Below are 9,543 nucleotides of genomic sequence, written 5' to 3' on the forward strand. Positions count from 1 at the left end.
GTAGTTGTGTATTTCTTATAGTGTTAAGAGCGTCGGTGACGCTCGAACAGCTTTAAAGTTAATAAGGTTACACTGTGTTGCATCTACACCCTATCTCTACACTAAGGTTTTACTGCATATTACATTGTTTATGGTTTAGATATAAAGGTTTAAACATTGTGAGCGTCTGCGCCGCTGGTGATCTCCTCGTGGTCCCGAGCGTCCGCTACGCTATAGCGAACCATTACGTTAGTCAGCAGCCAATAGCGTGCCTGCCTGTGATCTCTTGGCCGTGAGCGAACGTGACGCTTGAGCGTCTCGACCACGGCTAAGCGATTGTTACGCAACGTGCGTACCCTTACGGTACTCCATACGTCAATAGCGTACAGTGTTCTTAGACCTCTTAAAGGGTTTTAAATAAGATAAATATTTAGCTTTATCAATTGGCGGCTCGTCCTGTCCTTCACATATCTCTGCTAGGTAATTTCAGCAGACATTATCCATCAGCAAAGGGCGGGAGATCATATTCTTCGCAGTGCTGACGGGATAAGCGTCTGCTTCGCTTAGTAAAGGGTGCTGAGGGAATCCGGAACCGGAGGTAAGAACAACACGCTAGTGTCTTTTAAAACTGTTTATTTCTATCTTGCGTACGCACACACGCATATCTGCATTTCTTTTTCGTGTATTTTCATATATCACTCTCCTGTTTGCCATTTTATAATTGATAAACGTGCTAAAAGAGATTTGTCGCTATTTCATAGTTAAAGTGTAAAAGTAATATATTAAGGGATAAAGTGTAAAGCGCACACGTAACTCTACCTAAAGGTACAAGGAGAGATGGGCGTGGTGCTCGGTAGATGATCGAGGATCATCTACATTGATAAACGTGTTAGTTGTGTTACGGTGGACATTGGTTTTGTGTACACGTGTCTCTAACAAAGGACTGAGACTCGCGTACGCAAAGGCCGACGCACGCAGCGTAAATTACGCAACGGAGCGTCTGGGTACGCCCACGTAACTCAAGTCACACGATAGTGATTTTTAACAGGCGATAAATAGCTCAAATCTATTTTAATATCCGAAATTTAAATTAACAGATCCTTCTCCAAATTTACAACACATCTGGTTTAAAGAAAATTTCTGCGCAAAAATAGAAATAGAAACAAAAGTGTACATGTGGTGAGTGAGTGTTTGCAAATATACAATTTTGAGGTTGAACCACAAGAAAAGTATCGAGTTCTCGTGAAGGTACATACATGTAAGTGACGTGCATGGTGGCTAGGGAGGCATCCCTGGTTAAACATAAAATTTGAGCATTAGAGTGTAGCAGACCAGGAGGTCACACTGTAGCAGCAGACCAGGAGGTCTTATAACAAGACCAGGAGGTCCAGTTACAGCAGACTAAGAAGTCCGCTATAGAGACGAGTAGCACAACACCAAGAAGGGTTGGTGCGGAACCCATATAGGCCATAAAGCTCTGGCTGAAGGAATTCGCAGCAGTAATTTTCGATTCCACTGGTCGCTCCGCACATAAGATTAGTTGCTTATGTGCTGAACGATTGTACCGCACGTAATTGTGTGCATTAGTAAACCTGACCGGTACCATTTGTGTACGAAGGTCATAAACGCTATTTGTACATTTTAACGTGATTTGTGAAATTTTTTTATTTTAAGGGAAGCTCGCTGGTCACTCAGGAACTATCCAACAACCGATACTTGCTGGGGAACGCGCCCCAGTAAATAAAGGTTCACAGGGGCCCTAGGTTGGGTACAACAGCTCTGGATACAGTGATTGTGTTACTGGCCAACGTGGGCGAGAAGTGAGTGGAGTACTCGGTAAACTTCACCGCCAGCCTGCCCCGGACATCTTGGTTTTTGTAAGGGTTCGCTGAAGAAAAGCAACACCTGCAAGTTATGGGGGCCAGTTGTTCAGGTAGGGGGCGATCAACCTTGGTTCGGGTTGATTTAGTAAACCGACCAATCGGGTCGGCAAGGTATGTAATGTGTGAAAAATACGGTTCACACACAGAGGTTTTATGTGATGAATGGGAAAGAATGACTGTACATGACGGGGAGAAATTCCCAAGAATAGGTAGCTTTAGCCCAGAAGTGTTACTAAATCTAAGGAGAAGGATAGGTCTTATTAAACCAGCAAAGAGACGGATCAAACATTATGATTGTTTAAAATTATGGCAACAGGAAAGTGAAATGCAAAGAGAGTTAACTGACATATCTGACTCTCATCTTGGGAGGAGAGATATGGCAATGGAGAGGATTATGGTTGCGGAGAAAGGCACAATGGTGTACGATAAAAATGCACTTAGTAACTGTATTAAGAATGAAAGTGTAAAATGTAACAATGTTTATGAAAATGAAAGTGTAAAAATTACAAATGTTAACCCGTGCAAGTCGCACCCCATGTCAAACTCCCCTCAGGAATACAAACAAGAAAGTGAGCCCAACACGATGTCGGCACCTCTTCCAGCAGCCATCACACAAGACATCCAGGTGGACGCGACCAAATCGGTAAAGGCAATAATCAAACCCCCTAACGGAGGGTCAGGTGAGGTCGTGTCCACAGGTACGTACAATGTTTTATATCACGCACAAACAAATGTACCCCATATTGTAAGACCAAAACAAGGTGATGTAATTGAGTTTAGTCCTGTCAGGGTGATCACAGTCCCCAATGGGAAGACTGACGATCAGGGAACCATTCCCGTCCAGGACAGTGCAATGCGCTGTCCATGGTCCCGGACCGAATTGAGATCAATTATGTCTGAATTTCCTGATCCTAGGAAAAATCTAGTCGCATGTCAAAGGTTCATTAAAGAACTAGGAAACTCAACAGAACCCACCAACAAAGAGTGGCGGACAGTGCTGAGGGCATGTTTGCCCTCCGGTGTTGACTCTGCGAAATTTATTGCTGATTGTCAATTAGACACAGAAGTACCTCAAACGGAGGAACACAATCAGGAATGTATTAAGCAGATAAACCAACAGTTGGAAGTATATTTCCCTGCCGTTGTCAAGTGGAATGAAATCTTCTCCATAAGACAAAATGAAAGGGAAAGTATTTCCAATTATTTCAATCGAGCACTGCAAGTAATGGCTAGGAACACTGGGATCACAGACATCAAAACATACGCACAGCATAGAGAAATAGCGGTTAAGGTATTAATGAATGGTTTAAAGGAGGTATTGAGAACAAGGGTACAGACCACCAACCCAAACTGGAGAAATATCTCAGTGGCCGCATTAAGAGAGGCCGCTATTGATCATGATCGAAATATCACCAGACACAGGGAGTCACAAAGTGATAAGTTAATGGCCGCAAGTATACAGGCCCTAACCACAAGACCACTCCAGCATAAGCCCCAAACCCCTGCGAGAAATTCAAATGTGGAAATCTGTTACCATTGTCATAAAAAGGGACACTTTGCAAGAGATTGTAGATCAGGAAGTAGACAAAAGTCACATCAGCCCCCTAGACAACAACATAACCATGATGCCCAAGGAAACAGGGAAGTACAGGAAAAACGGTTGATGGTGATGAGCATCCGAGCGTTTGAGGAGGCATCAAATCAACCAAGACCTCAGGTCACTGACACTTGGAGGAATCCCAGGGTTTGTTACCTTTGTAAAAGAGAAGGGCATTATGCCAGTAACTGTAACAGCCCACATAAAGTCAGACCCCCTAGACATGAATATGAGCATGAATATGACACACCAAACTATAAAAGGTGATCATTAGGACTGATGGTAAGCCTGAGGTTATGGTTAACAAATTGGGAGGTCATTCCCTGAAGACACAGGAATGACCGTGTGAAACGTTGTAAATGTATTTGTGAAATGTTTCTTTTTCTCTCCCCATCTCTGACGATTATTGGTAGGACTCAAACATTGCATGTCTGCTTGGTCTTTGCAGAAGTCTACCAAACCCAAGCATGACCTACCCACATCAATGTATCCTGGCCAGATACAGAGGGTGGAGTATGGAGGTGCTGGTGGGAGGGACTGCGCAAGGAAACCATTGGACATGTAGATATGACAGCCTGATGATCTGACAATGTTAAAAAAAAATGTTTGAAAAATGTTTTTCCCTGTTGTTGTTTATTGTTGATTTATGTGATATATACATATATGAACGGTTCTCTCTCTCTTGTTGTTTTTTTTTTTCCCTCTCCCTCTTCTTTAAAGATGGTATGTCACACCTCAGTTAGACAAATGGTAATGCAAGATTTTTTTGCTCCTTACAGAAAGATCGCTGGTTTGGAAGGAATATTGCATCATGGGAATGTTCGGTTGGAAGACTGAGAGACAGCACCTTTGAGATGACAGCAGAACAAGAGGAACAACAAGACGAGAGAACTAATTATCGTAACAAGTTTCTCTCCCCCTCAAACTGTTTTTCTGTACCCCCATTACAAATTTCTTCTTTTCTCCTCCTGTAAGATGGACTTGCCCAAAGAGACTGTGATATGGATTTTCCTGTTGACCATGATGTTGACCAGAGCAGTCTGTTCCGGCGAGAGTACCAGTGAGGTCGAGAAAGGATCCAGAAAGATCCCGATGACTGAGACAGAGGTGTAAATTTCCAATAGCAACACAACCACCAAACAAAAGGCGAGTACCGGAAACGATCTAGCAGCCATGTTATTTGTAAACATTGTGAAGGATTGTTAGCTGAAGAAAACTGTATCTGTAGGCTCTGTGACAACGTAGTTGAGGATGGGTGCATTAAGAAATGCCAATCCAGTTTTAATATCCACATGGACCGGCATCTATTGAGTGACTATCACTCCTTAGTGGGTAGTGTGTTAAACCAAACAGATTGTTGGGTATGCTCTCAAGTACCTCAAGGTCATAGCAAATCAGGACTAGTACCATTTCCTTTAACGGTAGGGGAGGTACTTGAGCTAAAGGGTGGGAGACCGGTGGACAGGAGGTTTAATATCTCCAGTCCTCCTAGTTTGAAGCTCCACCAATATCATGTGGATAGATCCCTAATATGTTTTAACATTACCAATCCCCGAAAGCCGGGAAGTTGGGAAGTGTCATGGAGCAACCAAACCATGACCTTTTCATATAGGGCAGATAGAATGCCTACAGATACAGAGCTTATACGCCACATAGCCAGTAGAGAAAAATCTTTCCGATATAGGTATACCCTAGGAAGTAGGATTACGAGAGTTGGAGAGGTATCACCAGGATACTGTGCGCATATCGTACAAACTGATACGTGTACTAGACAGATGGGAGAATTAGGGGTAGGAGATTTCACATGGAGGATGTGTAATATGGTTATGTCCTACTCCGTCCCATATGTTCTCCCCGATGATGCATATTTCATATGCGGGAGGAAGGCGTATAAGTGGCTTGCCCCAAACTCTGAAGGATTGTGTTATATTGGAAAAGTACTGCCTGAAGTAATGACTGTATCACATGCCAAAATGAAAGATATACACCGTGTTGCCCAAGCTCCTTATACTCATACTCATTACGAGCACGTAGTTAAACGGCACCTGATAGAAAGAACAGAGCATCTGGCCTCTGACATGATCCATGAATCCACCGGGATTCAGTTTCTAATCGCGTTAGATTTCACTCGCACCGCCAGAGGAGTGTTGAATTATAAATACATATCTGCGCTCGCAAATTTGTTAGATAATATCTCTGAAATGTATGATGACACGTTTAGGTATACTGGAAGAGAACTTCAAGCTTATAAAACAGAACTGGTACAGCATAGAATGGTTCTCAATTATCTCACAGCAGTGACAGGCGGATATTGTGTCACACTGGCAACGCAGTACGGCGTGAAATGCTGCACATATATAACGAATAGTACCGAGGACCCGGTCGAGGTCATAGACCAAAAGATGGACGATATTCTCCAACTGAAGTGGGAATTTCGCAGGAGACACAATCTCACTCTTGCTGCTGTAGGTAATGAGCTGACTGGTTGGGTGTCATGGTTGAACCCGCGAAATTGGTTCTCTGGTTTAGGAGAATGGGCTCAAGGAGTCATAATGGATGTTGGGAAGTTTCTTATATGTATCTTAGGTGTTGTCATATCCATTGGCTTGATATTTAGATGCGGTCAGGCTTTAATGAAGTGCAAACGTAGCACCAGGGTAATGAGTCTAAGGAGTGAGGAAATTGTAATTCCAATGGATTTGATTTATGACCCAACGGTAGAAACAATGATGTGATGAAAATGCGATTATACGGTCCGTTTCTTTCACCTGTTTTTCCGTTTTCTCCAAGGTAAAAAGACCCACTTGGACGAGGAATTTGATGATCCTGTATACAGACAACTGATGGATTAAAGAAGAAGTTTTGACAACCTAATACACAGATATTTGATGAACTATGCCATAGACCCCCAGTTTCCCTAGAAATTTTAAAATTACGCTAGCCCAACACTTTTGTAAGTCTATGGACATTGACAAAGCTTTTTGCTTGCACCTTTTGGGCAAAAGCACAAAGAAGACGGCATTCAACAGACACCGAACAAGACTTCAACCGACAAATGTTCATAAACCTGACATAGAATACCACTGCATTTACCATAAGTGTTCTTTTTCTTCATCTCTACAACCTTCAGGTAATGACACACATAGTCGATAGGGAATACAGGCACAGATATCAGCAATCACATATTCCCCCATTCATGTATCATCAACTAAAATGTGCTCCCCCATTTTGTTGCAACCAAAATCCGAAAAGAGCTCGGTAAAGTTTGACAGCCCATCCACAGACCCGTACCGCGGGATAAGAAGGAATTCAAATGTATACTTCGCAATACCTCGAAGCTTGATGTACAACACGTACGGCACGATGATACATGACCCCCCAAACATGGATTCATACACACATGCTTCTACTATCTCACTAGGTCATACCCTCTTCACACCTTCTCCTCTCTCCCTCCTTACCCAACCATGGAAATGTATTAACCCCTGACATATATTTTTCTCGTTTTGAAATGTTTTAGGAAGTGGCAGTTATTGTTGACTGCCAAAGGGTGGACTGTCAAAGTCAGAAAAATATCACGATGCACACTGCCATATTTGCACCTCATACAGGTCCGCGCTGCGCATGCGTGCGCTCTCCCGTGCGTGCGCATACTCGCTGTTGCGGGCACCCGCAGGCGCACGGTATGTGCATTTACGGTAGAGTTTATGTGTTCGTAGCGTGCGACTCAATCGTTACATATTTTAACCATATAATGTATTTTGTAGATCATGGTCCCTTTGATAGATTCTGAAAGTTTAGTTAATATAGCATGTTCATGGACGGAGAGATCCCTCTTTGTTTGATACGAAGGGTCAGACAGGGGTCATACAGTGGTGTTTAGTATCCATCGGAAGAGTATTTAATTAGCAATATTCCGGTGTTGGTTTGAAGCGAATTAATCGCTCGTGCGAATAGTTATGGACATAAGAAGTTTATGTCCATTTACTATTATTTGCACTTACTTATCCATGCGGCGGGAAACCTAGTTTCCCACCCACCTGAGCAGTTGGAAGTAGACACAGCCCACCTGTATGAATCAACCTATGACCTTTTGTTATAATGCGAAGACGAATTCCTGTGTCCAATGAACAATGAGATTGTAGGGACCAATGAATTGTATTGTGCGTGGGGCATAAATAGACAAGCCGATCACATCCAGCTCACTCTTCAACGGTTCTCATTGCTGATAATCGGGAGCTGGATGTCCAGAGGCGCATGCGATCGTTCCCCTTTGTGCGTAAGTTTTCTCCGCAATCATATTGTCTTTCTTGTTATTGTGAGCCATATATCTCTCTCTCTCATCTCTCTCTCTCTCTCTCTCTCTCCTCCTCTTTCTCTCGTATTCCCTTAAACGTAATAGTATTGTATTTCCTGCGTAGTTATCTGGTTAGTTAGTCTATGTTATATTGTAGTGTATGACTTGTACTGTATTATTCATTTTCAAGTATAACATTCATATAAGGCGTTAGACCCTAAGCCCGGTAGTTGTGTATTTCTTATAGTGTTAAGTATTCTCAGAGCGTCGGTGATGCTCGAACAGCTTTAAAGTTAATAAGGTTACACTGTTTTGCATCTACACCCTATCTCTACACTAAGGTTTTACTGCATATTACATTGTTTATGGTTTAGATATAAAGGTTTAAACATTGTGAGCGTCTGCGCCGCTGGTGATCTCCTCGTGGTCCCGAGCGTCCGCTACGCTATAGCGAACCATTACGTTAGTCAGCAGCCAATAGCGTGCCTGCCTGTGATCTCTTGGCCGTGAGCGAGCATCTCGACCACGGCTAAGCGATTGTTACGCAACGTGCGTACCCTTACGGTACTCCATACGTCAATAGCGTACAGTGTTCTTAGACCTCTTAAAGGGTTTTAAATAAGATAAATATTTAGCGTTATCAATATGGAAAACACCTCAAATAGCACTCCTCACAAATCCACAAAGTGAAAGTAGCCAGCTGTCTGGTGAATGTTGTCTCTGTAAAAGCACCCAGTGTTGGACTAGCCCACAGGGATTCAGGGGAACCCCTGGTGGGCTCCAATGCCTGGGTGCCCACCCAGGTTCCATAACTTTAATTATACATTACTGTATACATATCTTGCCTTATACTGCACAGGAGTATAGTGCATTTTCTACAGTGCACTGTTTTTTATTAATCCGGTACATTATCATTCATGCACTAGCAGTTTTTACTATACATATTTATTAAGGGGCCCAGACCATGCTCTCTCTAATGGTTAGCCAAGCCTCTATGGTGGCTGGCCACACCCACTCTAGTGGCTGACCACATCCATAAGAATGGGCCCCTAAAACTGCATTCCCCTGGTGGGCCCTTCAAACCCCAGTCCAACAGTGAAAGGACCATTAAATTAATGTGAGTTGAATAGCTTCTAATCCACTGTGGTCTGTTTCTATGATATCAATTGAATGGTGCTTGTATAACAAATAGAGTAGCACAAGTAAATGAACATGAATGGAATAGATTCTATTCCACAGTGGTCTAATTCTGTGATGTCAATTGAATGTCGTTTCTATAACAGCACTGTCAAATAAATATGAATAGAATAACTTCTAGTCTGCAGTGGCTTCAATAGAAACTGCTGCCAAATAGAACATGCCACAGCGGGTTGTAATTTAAATACCACCGGGAATTGATGGTGGATTCAGTTTGGACACCAAAATTGCTGCTTAATAACTGTTAACAATTAGACATAGATACAGTACAATGACATAAAAAGCACAGCTTAGTAAATGTGTTCCTTGATTTCCCGATGACCAGAATGTAAGTCACTGAGATACCTATTTGTTAAAGGAAGATAAACCTAACATATAGAGAAAATTTGTATTTTTGCAAAAGACGTGTTCCCCAGCCACTGACTGGTACTTTGGGTAATATAATGGGGAAGTGTTATGCACACCAGTGCCTGCAGGAATGTACTGGTGTCTGAACTGTTATGCACACCAGTGCCTGCAGGAATGTACTGGTGTCTGAACTGTTATGCACACCAGTGCCTGCAGGAATGTACTGGTGTCTGAACGGATAG

Source organism: Pseudophryne corroboree, chromosome 5 (assembly GCF_028390025.1).
Source record: "Pseudophryne corroboree isolate aPseCor3 chromosome 5, aPseCor3.hap2, whole genome shotgun sequence".
NCBI lineage: Eukaryota > Metazoa > Chordata > Amphibia > Anura > Myobatrachidae > Pseudophryne > Pseudophryne corroboree.